At 49.2% G+C, this 18,417-nt stretch overlaps 1 protein-coding gene across 1 annotated transcript in view; it reads left to right on the top strand.

Moving 5' to 3' along the window:
• Window positions 1–16,311: 16,311 nt before the first annotated feature.
• LOC103064241 (transducin-like enhancer protein 1) overlaps window positions 16,312–18,417 on the top strand; it is a 49,892-nt gene continuing 47,786 nt past the window's right edge. Inside the window, exon 1 of the mRNA XM_088149374.1 lies at window positions 16,312–16,553. The gene's annotated coding sequence lies outside the window, so the exon portion shown is untranslated. The remainder of the gene's footprint in view (window positions 16,554–18,417) is intronic.

The following is an 18,417-nucleotide window of genomic DNA, read 5'->3' as shown; positions in this document are numbered from 1 at the left end:
CGGTCTATCATCTTTTGGTTAATAGAGATGTTTTGTTTATGACGTGCTTTTATTTTCCATAGTTTTTTTTTACTACAAACACCTTGGAAAGGAGGTTTCGGAGGGTGGTGCAACTGGAAGTACCGATTGCATTGATTTATTATGTATTCTATTCTTGATATCCTTCTTGTTCCAGTATTAAAAATGTTCAGGTAAGGCCAAGGTAAAACGACTAAAATTGAAAGCAAAACAGCACAGCATAGGCGTTAAAAGAACACCTCCGTAAAACAGAGAACTAAACACTGTCCAGGAGATAAAACAGGTTTGCAGCCAGCAGAAAGCACTATTTTAATTTCACTTGGGGAGTTTCAAAGACTAGGAGCGCATCCTTAGAAGGGGGTCTCTTTTTGCACCCCTCCCTGGGATGTTAGCAAAACAAAATGGGTAACTCTCTTCCATCCTGGTTAAAATGGGGGATGCAAGATCTGAATGCCAATTTTTGGCTCAAGTCTGCTGCTGAACCTTCAAGAGAGAAATCTATCCTACATTTCTTACTTATTTGTGGATTGGCCCTGTATACCATTGAATTTGTCAAGGACCTCCAGTGGTTTACAACTGACGGTCAAAACATCCCTAGAACAATCGGGCAATTAAAATAGCCACAGGAGGGAAAACTGAAGTTTTTGAACATAATATCAGAGTGCTGCCTTTTGTACCCACTGTAGTTTCCAAGCAGTCTTCAAGGGCAGCCCCACACACAGCACATTGAAGTAGTCTAGGCAGGCTGTGATGATGTAATGGGAAGGACCTTGGGAGACAGGGGGAAGAGCTGCAGACTAGGCAACAGATAAGCGTCAGCTGAGCCCACAAAAGGAATGGGGGTGGGGCAAGCGTCCCAGAAGAGACCCTCCCTAGTTTCTTGGACTGTAAAGGCGAGGGGGAGAGATATCCTTTCAGACTTGCAAGATTCTGTCCATGTAACTTTACAATCAACCTAGAGCTAGTACTTCCAGGTGTGCTTCTTGTCTGGACTACCCCGCAAGGCTGACAGATGAGGGCATGAAAGTGCAGCTTCCAAATCTTGCCTTGTGTTGTGCGTGTAAAGTCATCTCGGGGAATTCTCAACCTCTAGGTGGAAGACATCTAGAGAAATGTAAAATGGACCTTTCCTAGGGCATCTAAGGCAGTATTTCTCAACCTTGTCAACTTTAAGATGTGTGGACTTCAACTCCCAGAATTCCCCAGCCAGCCATGCAACCCACAGAGCAGAGGCATAACGTGCGTCGTTCTAGAACAGTGATGGTGAACCTGTGACGCGTGTCAAAGGTGACACGCCACGTTTTGGGTGACGCCAGGGTTCACCAACACCTGACAACAACTATTCTCCTTTGAGTTACCAAAGAAACTCAGTTTGTTCTACTCATATTTCATTTTTGTAATTATTTGATGTTTCTTGATCTAATACATAGCGCCACACATGATTGGAATGTATTTTTGTTAAATAAATGAATATGTAGAGATTTGTTTCTCTTTTGTTTCAGGAGGGGGGTGGGGTGACACGCCAGCAAAATCAAGTTAGGCATTTTCCGAATTTTTGACACGCCGAGCCCAAAAGGTTTGCCATCGCTGTTCTAGAAACACACATACAGTGGGGCAAAAAAGTATTTAGTCAGCCACCAATTGTGCAAGTTCTCCCACTTAAAAAGATGAGAGAGGCCTGTAATTTTCATCATAGGTATACCTCAACTATGAGAGACAAAATGGGGGGAAAAATCCAGAAAATCACATTGTCTGATTTTTAAAGAATTTATTTGCAAATCATGGTGGAAAATAAGTATTTGGTCACCTACAAACAAGCAAGATGTCTGGCTCCCACAGACCTGTAACTACTTCTTTAAGAGGCTCCTCTGTCCTCCACTCGTTACCTGTAGTAAGGGCACCTGTTTGACCTTGTTATCAGTATAAAAGACACCTGTCCACAACCTCAAACAGTCACACTCCAAACTCCACTATGGCCAAGACCAAAGAGCTGTCGAAGGACACCAGAAACAAAATTGTAGACCTGCACCAGGCTGGGAAGACTGAATCTGCAATAGGCAAGCAGCTTGGTGTGAAGAAATCAACTGTGGGAGCAATCATTAGAAAATGGAAGACATACAAGACCACTGATAATCTCCCTCGATCTGGGGCTCCACGCAAGATCTCACCCCGTGGGGTCAAAATGATCACAAGAACGGTGAGCAAAAATCCCAGAACCACATGGGGGGACCTAGTGAATGACCTGCAGAGAGCTGGGGCCAAAGTAACAAAGGCTACCATCAGTAACACACTATGCTGCCAGAGACTCAACTCCTGCAGTGCCAGATATGTCCCCCTGCTTAAGCCAGTACATGTCTGGGCCCATCTGAAGTTTGCTAGAGAGCATTTGGATGATCCAGAAGAGGATTGGGAGAATGTCATATGGTCAGATGAAACCAAAGTAGAACATTTTGGTCTAAACTCAACTCGTCGTGTTTGGAGGAGAGAGAATGCTGAGTTGCATCCAAAGAACTCCATCCCTACTGTGAAGCATGGGGGTGGAAACATCATGCTTTGGGGCTGTTTTTCTGCAAAGGGACCAGGAGGACTGATCCGTGTAAAGGAAAGAATGAATGGGGCCATGTATTGTGAGATGTTGAGTGAACACCTCCTTCCATCAGCAAGGGCACTGCAGATGAAACATGGCTGGGTCTTTCAGCATGACAATGATCCCAAACACACCGCCCGGGCAACAAAGGAGTGGCTTCGTAAGAAGCATTTCAAGGTCCTGGAGTGGCCTAGCCGGTCTCCAGATCTCAACCCCATGGAAAACCTTTGGAGGGAGTTGAAAGTCCGTGTTGCCCAGCGACAGCCCCAAAACATCACTGCTCTAGAGGAGATCTGCATGGAGGAATGGGCCAAAATACCAGCAACAGTGTGTGAAAACCTTGTGCAGACTTACAGAAAACGTTTGACCTCTGTCATTGCCAGCAAAGGATATATAACAAAGTATTGAGATGAACTTTTGATATTGACCAAATACTTATTTTCCACCATGATTTGCAAATAAATTGAAAATCAGACAATGTGATTTTCTGGATTTTTTCCCCCATTTTGTCTCTCATAGTTGAGGTATACCCATGATGAAAATTACAGGCCTCTCTCATCTTTTTAAGTGGGAGAACTTGCACAATTGGTGGCTGACTAAATACTTTTTTGCCCCATTGTAACATTTTGCACTGGATTCTCTTTCGAAGGATCCTTTTGCTGCTTCTGGGACACGACCTTGGCTTCCCAGTCTAGCCTCCGGTGCTGGAATTCCTGCAAATTTCCCATCCGAGTACTAAGGTCCCGTTCGGCATAGTTTCCAAGACCAAGTCAGGAATTACCACCCAGTGAGAGATATAGTGTGTGTTTACTGGAAATGCATTCAATGTAAGTATGCGCATGCACGGAGAAACGGGGTGTGTGCGTGTGTGCACGTATGTATACACCCCCACTCCTATGGGTGGCTTCTGTCAAACATATTTATTTATTTATATATGACATTTGTCAGCGCCCATCTTGCTGAAAAGCGACTCTGGGCGGTTTGCAAAGGGGATAAAATCAATTAAAGTACAATATAAGAACAATCTTAAAAATAATACATAAATTCCAAAAATGATGGAATTGGTGAATAACTCAGGAGTGACATCAGGGTGCCAGTCACCCCCAGAATTGATGAAAACTCTTTATGGCCTCATTGCAAGCTGGCAGAGTCAGGTCTTAAGTCCTTTCCGGAAAACCGGGAGGGTAGGGCCCTGCCACACCTCTAAATGTACGGGAGGGATTTGATTATGTGGCATCAAGTTGCCGACTCCTAGCGACCACATAGATTTTCTCCTGGAGTTCAGTGCATTTACTGCACCTATGCACCGTGTGTGTGTTTCATACTACGCATGTCGACAGTTTCATAACTCGCCTCTCGTCAACAAAATGCTTTGAGGCTCACCATCACTCTGCAAGGTAGGTTTTAGGCTCAGAACGAGAACGGCTACACCTATAGACACGCAGCGCACTAAACCAGGTCATTTCCAAGCCTCGTGGCTGCCTTTGTACAATACGTGTGTGTGAATGGCATCCATCACAGCAGTGTTTCTCAACCTTGGCAACTTTAAGACATGTGGACTTCAACTCCCAGAATTCCCCAGCCGGCGTGGAATTCTTGAACCCCCTCCAGGCGCTGAAGAACGATGCTGCTGCTTGCAATTCTTAACGCACGCCAAAAATGGAGCAAACCCAAGAGTTTTTTTGGAGAATTAAGCCTGCCCAGGAGACAGACAGTGGCAGAAGAGATTAACATTAAAAAAAAAAAAGCAAAACCAAACTGTGAATTAAGGCAAAAATGCCTAATTGAGGGTCTCCGCCTTCGTTTGCTTTTGGCAACCTGTTGGCAAGCTGGGCAAATTTTGAAACACAAAGGCAGGGAAAAGAAAGTGTGTGACTCGCGGTGGGAGCTGGCTGGCGCTCCCTGTCTTACATTCCAAATTCTTGGCACAAAGGCAGGCCAAGGAACGTGTACAGACAGACACGTTCAGGCTGTGGAAAACACACACACACACACACAGATTTCCTGGAACGGAGGCATGCATCCAGACATACATAACCAAAGTGGCCGGGGGGTGTTTGAAAGGACCCAGCGGGTGCCAAGGAGATCAACAGGAGGGGTGTTATTTCAAAGGATCCTCCTCGTGGGGTCCCCCTCGCCTGCTCCCTGCAGGATCCTTTTGAAGGGTCTGGAGAGAAGTTGGAATAACCTTCGGTATTCCGCCCTTTCATCTCCCTCGCCAAAAAACAGGCAGCCGTCTTCTTTGGTTTCTTTGCAGACCTTGGACAAAGATGCCGGAACGGATTACAAAAACAGCTGTCGAAGCAGAACTGGGTGGTTGGGACGATTGTTCCATTTCTACCTTGCCGTTCTGCTGAAATATGCACGCTCTGACAATGAAACGAAGCGGCCGACGTCGAACAAGGCAGCAAGATCAGGCCGGTGCAGGTCAAAATCAAAGCGGACGCAAGTCGCAGAGATGTGTGGGAGAAAGGACTCGCTCCCGTGCCAGCTGGCTGAACTAGGATGTAGTAGTGACCAAGGGGCTGGACCAGGAGGCTGTTCAACCGTGGAGGCTCCCTGGGGGTCTTTGGGCCAGGCCCCCCTTCTCAGCCCTAGAGCCAGGCTGGGGTAGTGATCCCTCCGTCTGAGCCCACCCTACCTCATAGGGTTGTTGCGTGTCCTGGGGAAGAATGGGAGGGGTTGGCACCCTGTATGCCACACTGAGTTCCTGCAGGACAGGTGAGGTATACATTTAGCAAATAAATAAAATCTTAAAAGGGCTGCTCCCGCAGATCTAAGTAACTAGGCTGGTTTATGGGGGTTGAATCAGTCCTGGTCCTTTAAAGTTCAGCACCATCGCTTTATATGGTGCTCAGCAGGGAAGCCTTTTGTGAAGGGCATCCGATAACACTTGTGATCCTTTGCATTTTGCACCGATTGAAATTCCTGGAGCTTTTCGAAGGGCAGGTCTGGGTCTATCCCATTGCCGTAGTCCACGTGGTATGAATAATAGTTACCAAATTTGACCAGCTCAGGAAGAGTCACAGTAGGTCCCCTCTCAACGTGTAAATGTGCTGTTCACCAAAATCTCCACCTGTAATTCAGAGATATCAGGAGTCCAGGGACTGATTGATTATGTACCATCAAGTCATGGTCAACTCTTGGCAATCGCATAGATTTTCTCCATGACAACCTGTCTCAGACTTGGTCCTTCAAGTCTTCCAATGGTGCCCTCATCACCACTGTAACCAAGTCCAGCTCCCTTGCTGCCGGTCGTCCTCTTCTTCTCTTCCCTTCCACCTTTCCCAGTATTATGGACTTCTTCGGAGAGCTAGGTCTTCATGTGGGTGAGTGGGTGGATGGATGGACTGATGGATAATGTGCCATCAAGTTGGTGGTGGTTCTTAGAGGCCACATAGATAGACTTCTCCAGGAGGATCTCTCCCTAACCTGGTCCTTCAAGTCTATCAAGGGTGCCTCCATTGCCCCTGTAACTGAGTCCATCCACTTTGCTGCTGGTTGCCTCTTCTCTTCCTTTCCACCTTTCCCAGCATTATGGACTTCTCAAGGCAGTTGGGTTTCCGCATTGACTGATTACATGCCATCAAGTCACTTAGCGACCACAGAGAGAGAGTTTCTCCAGGAGGACCTTTCCCCAACCTGGTCCTTCAGGTCTTCCAAGGGCGCCCCCATCACCACAGTAACGGAGTCCATCCCCCTTGCGGCTGGTTGTCCTCTTCTTCTTCTTTCCACCCTTCTCAACATGATGGACTTCTCCAGAGAGCCTCTGGAGCTCTCCCAAACTGTGTTCCTGGGGCAGGGCAACCCCCCTCCCAAACAGGCTTCACTTATTAGCTACCTTCGGGGTCAATGCTGGTTGTTGAGCAGCTAACACCAGTGCTACCTATGCACAAGAGTGACATGGTAACCTGCTTAAGGTGACTGGAAGCCCAGAGATTTGCAGATACAGACGCCAAACTTCTAAAGAGGCAAATCAGTCCGCCTGAAGTGGGCTTGAGGAGTTGAGTGATCTCCGAAATTAAAACCAAAGGGAGGAACAACACGAGGATCATCGAAGCACCCAACTGCCCTCCATGCCACAACTGCTTCATAAACCATGATAGGGTTGCTACACCACCCAGAAGCTGGTTTCACGTCCTCCTGTGGCCCTCCTTGGCCTCGATGGCACCGGACCTCTGCTCTCCTTCTTCTTCTATTGATTTATGTAGCTGCCCATCTCACATTCGCAGCTCTGGGCAGCAAGCACGAGATGAAACACCCAGCAGAAGGAGAACAGATCACAGCAAACAACATTCGTACCATAATCCCTTCTGGTGGTTGGAGATTTCTTCATCCTGGAGCGGCTGCTTTGGGCAGCAAATACAGACATGCTTGACTTCTGCAGCAGAAAAGCATGTTTTGGCCTCTTCAACTCTTTCCATTTAAGGACTGGATTCCTACAACAAAATGTGGTTGGTCTAAACCAGTGTTTCTCAACCTTGGCAACTTGAAGGCGTGTGGACTTCAACTCCCAGAATTCCCCAGCCAGCCATGCTGGCTGGGGAATTCTGGGAGTTGAAGTCCACACGCCTTCAAGTTGCCAAGGTTGAGAAACACTGGTCTAAACCATGTCTGGCAGGGTCATCCATGGGGGGGGGCAAAGAAATCAAAATGGCAGCCACAAACATGATCAAAGTCCCATTGCGATGCACATTAAAAAAAGGCAGGGCTTTGATCGTACGGCTGTGGTCCCCATCTTGACTTTTTTGACTTCTTCCTCCACTAGCACCCCTGAAACAAACCCACAGCATAGCTTTCCCCTGAGCGTGCTTTCTGGGGGGAAATGGTTTTTAAAATCAACAGCTAATTTTAACTGCCTGGGTAAGCACCTAGTTTGCTTATGATGATGGCTGGTCGCACAGTCAGCCAGATGTTTAGGCCGGATTTGGCATTTTGGTCCACAATCGAGTCCTTCCCAAGGACCTGGGATAGGCAGATGTTGTTGTCTGATGGGGTTGAAGGGATCGTCGCAGGATGGAAGCTGTTCCAAGTGAAGCTGCCTTTTGCAACAGACTGGCGGTGATTTTGTCAATGCCGAGGGTCTTCAAGGGTGCTCCAGATGTTTTGGGATGGTACCCACGGCGCCTATTGCTATTGGGACTCTCTTGGCTTTCTTTTGCCACAGTCGTCCTACTTCTATTTGCAGCTCTTTGTATCTTGTGATTTTCTCCAATTTTTTCTTATCATTATCATTATTATTATTATTGGGACAGCAACAGGAAAAGAAGCCAAGTTCTTAATGGTAATATCATTGCTATGAGAGACTGTTGCTAACAACTTAAGTTGAGAAATACAATCTTAGGAGAATAAAATCAAATAAACTTCACCATGCATTTTTTTAAAAAAATTTTGGATAATAAGTGACGCCAAAGCTGATGCCTGTGGGTTGGGTTTTTTTTCAGCTGAGTTAGTCTCTTTTTTGTGTGAATTAAAATGGAATTATTCATTTATTATACTGTTTTCCTCGTGCCCTGCAGCCAAAAAAGACATTCCGAACAGCTTACCAAGATCATCCACAAAGAGTCCGTCTGTCTGCTTGCAATCTAAAAGATACAACAGAAGAGAAAAAGACAGGAGGAGGGTAGAGGAAAAAAGCAAGCTTAGGTTCAGTTCATTACATTCTTTTTTTTTTTATAAGAGCTGGAAGGAAAACGATGCTGACCACACACCCCTTTTCATTGAAGCCTGACGGTGAAACTGTATTTGCAGGGAGATCTGCGGGGAGGGAGGGATAAAAAAAAGTAAATTGTGCAATCAAAGCCCTCCTCTTTTTTTACATGTGTTGCACACGCAAAGCAGGTAAAAAAGGAGCAGAACTTTGCATGTCTTGATTTTGTTAACCCAGCAGACACCCCCGCGTTGACGGCATCGATTCACTTCTAAATTGCTCGGAACGTATCTGACTGCGAAACAATCCTTTTGCTAGTGTTTTTGCTCTCGTGCCCCCATCTGCCAGCACACGCTCGTTCAAAGGTGTGATTCAGGGCTGCTGCTCTCCTGCGCTCGTGCTGACCTGACTCTGAACCGAGCGAAGAAAATCCTATTCGGATTCACAACACGCTGGCAACCGCATCCAAGGTATTCAGTCCAGACTGCAGGCGACCCCGTTTCCCCTGGGGCTGCGCCCTTCTCATCCTGAACTCAGCCGCAGATAAATTACAGCGCTCGCTCGCTGACAACATCTAGCTGGCTTTGACAGGGCTTGAAAAACTAATGAGGAAGACAGACTCTTTTTTCTTTCTTCTTTTTTCTTTGGATTTGTCTTTTACCTATGGAAAAATTCTCAATAAAAAAAACAATTAAAAAAAAACTAATGAGGAACACATCTGCTTAGTGCACGGAAGGGAGGCCACAAGGAAATCTCAGGGCTGTAGCTTAGACGGAAAATTCCAAAACCGCCTCGGAAGAAGGCAAAGGAGAAAATAAATGCTTGGCAAGGCAGCTACAGGAACATGTTCATAAAAGCCCCTGAAGCAGCGCTTAAAGGAGAATTTACCTTTATTCAGCCTCCCATCTTGTTGGCTCTTAATTATGCCGAAAAAACCGGGACGCTCAAGGATATTAATATAACCACAGATGTCCCACACTGGCATTGCAACATCTAAGGTCAACCATGACCAGCTAGAAACTCTAGATGGGAGGGCTCCATGGAGTGTTCCAACCAGGAGTGACCACAGGGAGGGGGGTCAAAAGAGTCAAGATGGCAGCCACAACTGTGCAATCAAAGCCCTGCCCCTTCCTTACAGACTTCAATCACACAGTTGGGTCTGCCATCTTGACTTTTTGACCCCCTCCCTGCAGTCACCCTGGTTCCCCGACAGTCACACAATGCAGAGGCAAGGGTTAAGGGCTGATTCTTGCTCCAGTTTGAAGAGTTCATCTGAAAGAAGCAGGGATTTCCCCTTTCTCTTCCTGCTCTGGACGTTTTCCCTCGGTCTCCCTGTGAACCTGCCTGTTGAGGCTGGATCCTGCAAGCTGCAGGGGGGGCAGGAGCCAGGCTGGATCTGGGACAAGACCCCGCCACGCAGCGATTGCTCCAAAACTCTCTTTGACAAGGGACCTGAAACTAAACGAGTTCGGACACGAGGGGGCAGTATGCCCACACACCTTTAGATTGCATTGGCCGAGCCACAAACGCTTAAAAAAAATTCTGGAAAACACTTTCCACTTTTCATCTGTGTGCGTGTGTTTCTTGTGAATCAAATGGAGACTTTTCTCCAGAAGTTCTTTGAACCGGAAACCCAGATTCTTTGCTTGACAATGCAGAGGAAGAAGCTTCTGGCTGCGTTCCCGTAACATGCTTAACCGCCGTTTCCGAATGACCAAGTTCCTGGTTTTGCACAAGACGTCCAATCACACATTAAACAAAGGCCTGGATTCACACACTTCCCTCAACCCAAGTTAAGAAAACACCACCTCCGTATTCACATAACATACTATGCCCAACCAAATAAACCTTGCAATGATGTGGGAATCAAAGTGTGCAAAGCCAACAGCTGCCTTGCACACCCCATGCAGAACCATCAACTAGCCAACTTCTCAGAGGGTTGTGTGAATGCAGTCAATCATTATTTAGAACCTGGTCCTCTGCAGAACCTCGTTTCCTGCCATAAAGACTTAATTCCAGGAGCGAAGGGTTCAGAGCACGCTGGTGATTTTTTGGGGGGTGGGAGGGAAGGGATCAAGTGACCAATTTTCAGCAATACACTTTCCAACAAGGGTGCCTGCAGGGCATGGTCAAAAAAGTCAAGATGGGGGCCACGGTGGTCTCATTGAAGCTCTGCCCGTATTTGTGCATTGCACATGTGACGCTTCAATGGCACTGTGACTGCCATCTTGACTTTTTTGACCACTCCCTGCAGATACCCCTCTTTTCCCATGGCAGTTTCAACTTCATTAGTCAGCATTTTTCCATATCTTTTTATTCCCCCCAAACAACCTCCCTGGAGGATTAAGATGCTTATTTTGATACCTGAAGCACAACCAACTTCACCCCAACGCCGGGGGACGTACATGGCTGGGTACGCTCCCCACAACCTTCAGAAGTTCAGACAAAATGAAAGTGCATGAAAAACACGGAGACGGAAGAGTATCTGCTCCTGCTCGGTTCAAAGTTTCCTTGGGGGTTCCTTCCTTCCTACCCCCTGGCAGATGCAAGGTTCAAGAGCCCTAGAGAAACCCAGGGGTTGATAGTGGCTTTGCCATTTCCCCCAGTGCTGCAGTCCTGGCACATCCCAGGGGCATTGTGGGAAATTAGATCACCAAGCTCAGGCTTCTGCTGGTAAAGCCCACTTTCTGGGGAGGGGGAGGAGTAGGAGAACAGTGGTCAGCCCCAAAGCCACCCAGATGACCGGCTGGCTGCTGGTTGCATTCACATGACATCCTGACCCGAGTCCACGGTGGCCCCAGCCGATCCCACAAATCTGGAGAATCAGGCCCCAGCAGCTTAGGAGCATTCAAGGCAGGGGCCAAAAAGTCAAGATGGCCATCGAGTCAGCAGGGTTGAAACCCTGCCGTGCAGTCATGACGGCCATTTCCTAAATAAACAAATGTCCTAAATAAATAGGGATAGAGCCCTTGGCCAGCTGTTACAGTTGCAGCATTCAGAAGTGCAATGGAGGTAACGGAGATTATGCTGGCCTACTTTTCAGGTGGCCCAAGGATTGCTTGGCAGCACTGCCGCAGGGTAGCACAGAAGCACCCTTAGCTCCAGCAACTACACTGGGTCTGGAAGCAGCCTGACCACCAGGGGGCAGCACAGAAACACAGAAAACTCCAATGTATCGCTGCCCCCTAGTGCTTCTCAGGGTCCCTGCAGACCTGGAGGTCATCCTCTTAGCCAGTGTTTCTCAACCTTGGCCACTTTAAGAGGTGTGGACTTCAACTCCCAGAGTTCGTTGGCTGGCTGGGGAATTCTGGGAGTTGAAGTCCACGCCTCTTAAAGTGGCCAAGGCTGAGAAACACAGGTTTGCCCTTCCCACAGGGAAAACATTTCCACAGGAAAGAAGCTCCGTGCCCTGAGTACTTTCTTTTCATCTATAAACTGGCCTTTGACCTCAGAGAACAAAGCTACTAGTCTGAGCTTCTGGCCTTGTTTGGCGTTGTGTCTAAGCTTCTAGTCCTCAAGCTGCAGTGAGGAATTTAATGGAGCTCCGGTGGCTCTCAGCTTGAATCCTTTACTTTTGTGCCTGAGGCAACGCATTTTATGGATTTGAGGATCCTTAACATTTCTGTATCAGGAACGGCTCCCAATTTTGGGCCTGTGTTGGGTCAGGGAAATTTCAGAAATAAATAGCATTTGAAGATTAGACGAATCCTTCTCCAGAAGAACCGAGGTGATTCCCCAAAATAGAGACTGAGATTTATTCCCAATGGGGTTTGAAAATGAACCGCTGTGGCATTTCGGGATTAGTATCATCGGGGGAATTTGCAGTAAAACCTAATGGAATATGCCCTCTTCCAGGATATTCCATTACATTCCAATTCTTCCCACCCAGTTTTCCGTTCCCACCCCATAGTGAGATTCTGTGTCCAACCCACATGCACAAAAGGGACTTAATTTTTCCATAAAAGATTTTGCTTTTGCACAAAACAGAGGAATCCGGATCTCCTCTCCTCTGCGTGCCATTTTTAGCTTCGTAAAGATCGACAGATGCAGAATTGAGACTTCGGGGGACCAGCAGAAATCCAGGGCGGATTCAAACCACAGGGCCGTTCACCGAAAAATTCACCCAGGTTAACATGGGAAAGCAAGTGACTGGCCCTTCATTGCCCCACTGAAGAATTATATTTATTACATTTATTTTTTATTTGTTTCTATTTCAAATTTAGTCACGCACACATGCATACCCATCTCACTCAGAGAGCGACTCCTTTTGTTCAGGAGCTCAAGGCAGCATATATATTGCTGTCTCCTATTTTTCTCATAACAACGGTCCTGTGAGGTAGGTTGGGCTGAGAAGGAGGGACTGGCCCAAAATCAGCCAATCAACTTCCATGGCTGAGGGGGACTAAACCCCTGGTCTCCTCACTCCTGGCCCAGCCCCTTCCTGACTACACCTGATTGGCTCTTGGATTGAGAGGGAGGGACTGCCCCAAAGTCAGCCAATGAGCTTCTGTGGCTGGGGGAGGAATAGAACCCGGGTCTCCCCACTCCTAGGCCAGCCCCTTCTCTGCTACCCTGATTGGCTCATGGGGTGAGAGGGCGGGGCTGGCCCAGAATCAGGCCAGTGAGCTTCTGTGGCTGGGAGGGGCATGAACTTTAGTCTCCCCAATGCCAGTCTATACCTTGACCCCTAGATCCCGTTGGTGCTCTACAACCTGGCCATCCTCTATGCTCCCAAGGTGAGCTGAAGAACGTGGGGAAAACCCATTCTTCCTTGTCTCTGTTCATCCTTTATCTGAATTTTATTTCTCCCCTTCCTGTCTTCAGTCTGGTGCACGCCTAACCTCCTTTGTGCTTTAGGGAGCAGATTGAAAAAGATCAGTTCTGACAAGGGGGGGAGAAAAGGGGTGGGGGAGAGAGAATTACCCTTGTGGCTAGCAGGGGTCCATGGAAACCACCCACTTGCCAAGGGTCACTGAATGACTGCGGGGCACCCATTGTTAAATGAGAGCTGGCATGCCTCTGATGGAAGGGGGGACCGTGGGGCCAAGAAGCATCACGATAGGTGGAAACTCCAGCAGAAAAGCACCCAGGAGTTAAAGCTCTGGTTCCTTCTCTGTAAAAGGGGTGGGGGAGCCAGGACCATCCGTTCATCCCCCAAAGAGTTAAGCAAGGGATAGGCAGCAGGAGAAAATAGTCAAGCCTCCACATTCAGAGGCAGTCAGGCTCAAAGAATGAGACAGGGCTGGCACCCCCCACGTTCGGGCAGTGATATACGCTGGGGCTCCGTTGGGCCAGACCTGTCATTGGCTTCCCATCCTGACCGGTCAAAGGCTGTCAGACTTTCAGGCAGCATGCTCTGATACTCTTCATTCAGAAGCAGAGTGCCCCTGCAAATGGAGGCTCTACCTGTATTTGAAGAGCTCTGTTGGACCCCAGCAAAAAGAAGCAGAAAACCATCTGGTAAAGCATTTCTCACTGCATTGTTGAGCGTTTTTTTAAATACATTAAAGCAGTGTTTCTCAACCTTGGCCCCTTGAAGATGTGTGGACTCCAACTCCCAGAATTCCCCAGCCAGCCATGTTGAGAAACACTGCATTAAAGTATAAGCTACAAGAAAAAGAGACAGTAGGAGCTGAAGATCCTCTCCTTCCCCTGAAAGGGTTACCAAAATCTTTTAAAGGGTTACCAAAATCCCAGTCTCCTAATACTTCCAAGGTTAGCCAATTATCATCTCCAATCCTTTAGCAGTTAAGCTGTTCCTACCCACCCACTTGGAGGATTAATTTCCTCCTCCAGCTCTTTTAAAGGTTTAATTCCCCCTCCCTTCGCTCCAGTTGGGAAAAAGCAATGCCCCCCCCTTTTGCAAGCTCCACACGGGGCTCCAGATCCCCCCAGGGTTCAATCAATTCTCTCCCCCACTCTTCCCATTCCCAGCGTCGGCCCTCCTTAATCCAATTTTCTCCTCCAGCCCTATTAAATCAATACACCGAACGCACTAGTCCTTTGGAGGCTCCAGATCCTCCTCCCACCCCCGCAGTTATTGGGAGCTTTCAAATTTAAGGGTTCAACCAATTCCCCCCTGCTCTTGGCTGTTCCCAGGATCTGCCCAGCGTCACTGGCCTTATACATCTAAATTACAAATAAATCACATCAATTCACAAGCAAATAAATCAATGCTCTCCAGGGGTTAGCTCAACCGGGGTGGGCTCACCCCCATTTTCTGCATTCAACTCATCGCACTCAGCTGCAAATTGACCATAGGAGATGGTTTACAGAACCACCCACCCATGGTTGAGCGGGCTGTGGTTTTCTGAACTCACCCTGGGATTGCAATCAGATTTCGCCCAGCATGGCATCTAAACCCAGTGAGCGTGCCAATTTGATTCAGCGAGTCTGGAGAACCAAGAAAAGTAGGTCACTTGAGTGAACCATGGTTAGCCAAGGATGAGCAAGTTCGATGAACAGACAAAGCTGGCTTTGCCTGCTACGGAGGGGCGAACAAGCCACAATGCCAGGGGCCGGTACGCCCCTCCTTAAAATGGACTCCTTCCCGCTGGTGCTGCTAAATGGGCACTTCGGACGTTTCCGAAAAGGCAAATCCCCAAAGATGTGGGGTTAGCCAGGGTGAGGCTCAGTTTTCAGTCACGCAGTGCCAAGAGCGGGTCTTTCGAACTCGGCCCCTGGGGGCCCCTGGGATACCTCCACGGGTAGCAGGGGGAGCCCCGCGGTTGCCCCTGCCTTCCCCCGCCTGGCAACTCCTTTTATGTCTGCATCTTCAGAGGTCCAGAGCCGCCCATCTCCTCTGTGTGACTCGGCGGCTTCCGAGCCATTGAAACATATGAATACCAAAAAGGAACAAGACGATCATTTAAAAACGGGGGGGGGGATATAAAAAGCGTAGAAATACATAACGCTCCTAGTTTGTCTGACTTGCCCCCCCCCCCGGTCGCCCATCCACAGGCTCGCCAGCCCACCCCCCACCCCGCCCCGCTTCCAGGGCTGCCGCGTGCTGCGCCTTCCGACCTGAAATCAGATTTCCATTTTCTGCTGGCGGAGCCCCCTCCCCCCTTCTCGCCTCCAATAAATCGGACCCCCCCCCATCTTTTGCCCCTACCTGTACCTTGCCACCCACTCCTCCTCATCGACCTCCGGAGCCTCAAGAGTTAACCCTCCCTCGGGCAGACCTTTCCAGGGTTAAGCTCGTTTATCTTCTTCTCGCCCCTCCTGGCCTTGAAGGATTCCTCTACCGCCCCCCGCCTGTTTTTTCTTTTTAAAGGCTGAACTTTCCTCGGCCCTTCACCCGGTTTTTCCCCTTTTTTCCTTTATCAGAGCGAATCGACCCACCCCGGCCGTTTGAAAACTCCCTCCAGCGCCCCCCGCCCCGCAGCCCCTTTCCTTCCACTCTTCCTTCGCTCCTTTCAAGGGTTAAAACCCTTCCCTCAATCCGGATTGTGCAGAATTAAGCCAACCTGGCACCCCCCCCTCCCTCCTCGACGCTTTCCGGCCCTTAAAGGGTTAACGGGCTCCCCTTTCGCTTGGCCCGGCTAAGGTGAAGCCAAAAGGCCCTTTTCCCTCCTGATCTCAAAGGGTTAAAACCAATCTTCTCTCTTCCTCCCCCCCTTTCCTCCCCCCCCCACTCCTCGCAGCTTTCCAGCCCTGAAAGGGTTAACCAGTTTCTTCTCTTCTGGCCCTTTTAAGGGTTAAACCAATTTCCATCGCTGCCAGCACTTCAAGGGTTAACTCACCAAAAAAAAAAGCAAGGGGAAAGAGAGCACTCCCCCTCGCTCCCCCTCCCTCCTCCCCTCTTGGCTACCTCGCGTTCTACAGATTGACACATTTTCTACGGGAAGCCGCTCCGGACCAATCAGGCGCGTCCTCGGTTTTGTGGCTTTCTCCCCACGTGGGCCGCGAACGCCTTATTTATTCCTTTCCTTTCCTTCCCTTTCTTCTTCTTCCTTTTTTTTTCCCTGCTCCCGCTCCTCCGCTCGCTGATTGGCTGCGGCGCGTTCGGCTGTGGCGAAAGAGAAGGCGGCAGACCCCACGTGGAGCTGGCGGTCGTTCATTGATCGCTTCTCCCCCGCAAACCTGCCGCGGGGAGGGAAGGGGGAAAGAGAGCGGGCGAGGAGAGGAAGAAGGGGCGGCGGGGGGGGTCTCTCTCTCTCTTTCTCTCTCTCTCTCTCGCAAACACACGACAGGGCAGCCCTGACCCAGACCCACCCCGCCCACACTCTGCCTTCCCCGCAGGAGGAGGCTGGGGCGATCCTGCGCCTTCGTGAGTGCTTCTCTCGCGCGGTGGAGGTACATCTTCCTGTCTCCCTGGGGTGCTTCTCTCGGGGGGGGGGAGCGCTTTTAACGTGGGCGGTGGGATTTGGGAACGGGGGGCTGTCTCTTTGCTGCCGGCGGATCTCTTCTCCCCTACCTGCTGCTCTGAAGCCGGACTATTGTTTGGCCTGGGAAAAATGAAGGGGGTGGGGGCGATTTTGTCCCCGGGGAGAGTTTCTTGGCTCAAGGGGGGGGCTTTCCAACCCGGCGAAGGGGCAGACAGAGTGAGTTCCTTGCTCGTGGGAAAGGAGGGGGTCGCGATCGTTAATTGGTGCGCTTGGCGGGGGGGGGGGGGTGTTCCTGCCTGTATTTCTTTCTTTCTTAATACAAAGAGGCATCTGGGGTTAAAATTTCTTCCTCCTGTTTTCTCCCCCTTCCTCTCTCAATACCCACGAATTAAACTCTGATTAATGTTACTTTGCTCCTGTTTCTCCTTTGCTCCATCTCCAGTTAGCTGGATTTCCCCGGGAAGCAGAGTTAGGGAAAACATCTTTTCAGTCCTGAATCACTCCCAGCTCAGTATTTTATTTTATGTTTCCTCTGGCTTGCCTGCTCACACAATGGGTAGGCCACCCTGAACATGTGCGGAGTGCTTTTCCGCGGCTCCCGAATAAGGTTAGCCAGTTCTAGCCTCCCACCCGTAGGGACTGGATGGCGAGGAAGGGGTGGGTGGCCGGGGAGGGGGCCCAAGCAGGTTTTAAAATCCTGTATTCAAAATGGATAGAGAGTGGAGATGTGTTTCATTTGGACAGGGAGTTGAAGTCCACACCTCTTAAAGTTGCCGAGCTTAAGAAGCACTGGTCTAGGGGTTTGCCCAGAGGCCAAGAGAAAACTAACCGTCATTAAATGTGGCCCAGTTGTGTAAATACAGCCCACTTTGCTTTGAGCTGGTTGTGTGAACAGGCCCTAAGGGTTGCCCAAAACTGAGAACATGGGGGACGCTGACTACCACAAGGCCTGAATAATGGGAAGGGGGACCCAACTATTTAGAGGGCCTCCAGGTGGGAAAAACTAAGTTTGGCTTCCTGTTCAATCACTGATATATTTTCTCGAAACTGGGGAGCGTAAGAGGGCCACCCCTTAAACCTCCTTCTCCAGAGGCACACGCAGAAGTGACGATTCCATTTGTTGGACGTCTCGCCTGCTAAGTGAAAACTCCAGATGCAGAGGCAGTCTATCTGGGACGACTGTGCTCTTCTGCTCTGTCAAAGCGGATCCTTATTAGGATCAAATTTCCAAGCTTGGGGGTCCTTTGACATCCCCCCCACGCCTCCCCTCCCCTGGGGCCCATTGGATGCACCCAGAAGGCAGCGGGCTGGGGATACTAGGAGTTGGGACCTTGGGTGGAGGGTGTAGTCAGGAAAAGCTGCGCTGGGAGGTTTTTATACCTTAAAGTGTGAAGCAGGCAATCTTTTGGGACATTAAAGTTAATCGAGGGGTGCATGTAAGAACAGCTGGAAAGAGGGAATGGAGTGTGACCTGAAAAAAAAATGGGATGGGGAGGATGGGGCCACGTGGGTCTGTGGCGGAGGGAGATTGGTTCCCTTCCTGACCCTGGAGGAATAAAGGGGGGGGGACGCTGAGTTATTGCTCCTTCCCCCACTTGCACATGTGTTAAAAAGGAAATTTATGCTTCCTGAAGTCTGCCGCTTTGGGGAATTGGCTGCTCGGAAGCAGGGGGAAAACCCCCTTGACATGCCCAGAGGCTGCCTTGTTCACAATGTAATTTCCTTCTAAGTAGACAGAATTGTGCCCCCTGTCTGTGAAGGGCCTTTAGCCTTCGACTTGGGGTCTTAAAGGGTCAAATTGTTTGCAGCATCTCTCAGATCTGTTACGAGCT

Source organism: Python bivittatus, unplaced genomic scaffold (genome assembly GCF_059951505.1).
Source record: "Python bivittatus isolate LINGU-HERP-01145 unplaced genomic scaffold, Pbiv_v1 ctg000580_np1212, whole genome shotgun sequence".
NCBI lineage: Eukaryota > Metazoa > Chordata > Lepidosauria > Squamata > Pythonidae > Python > Python bivittatus.
Note: the sequence above shows the minus strand (reverse complement) of the source record. Positions and strands in the feature narration are given on the sequence as shown.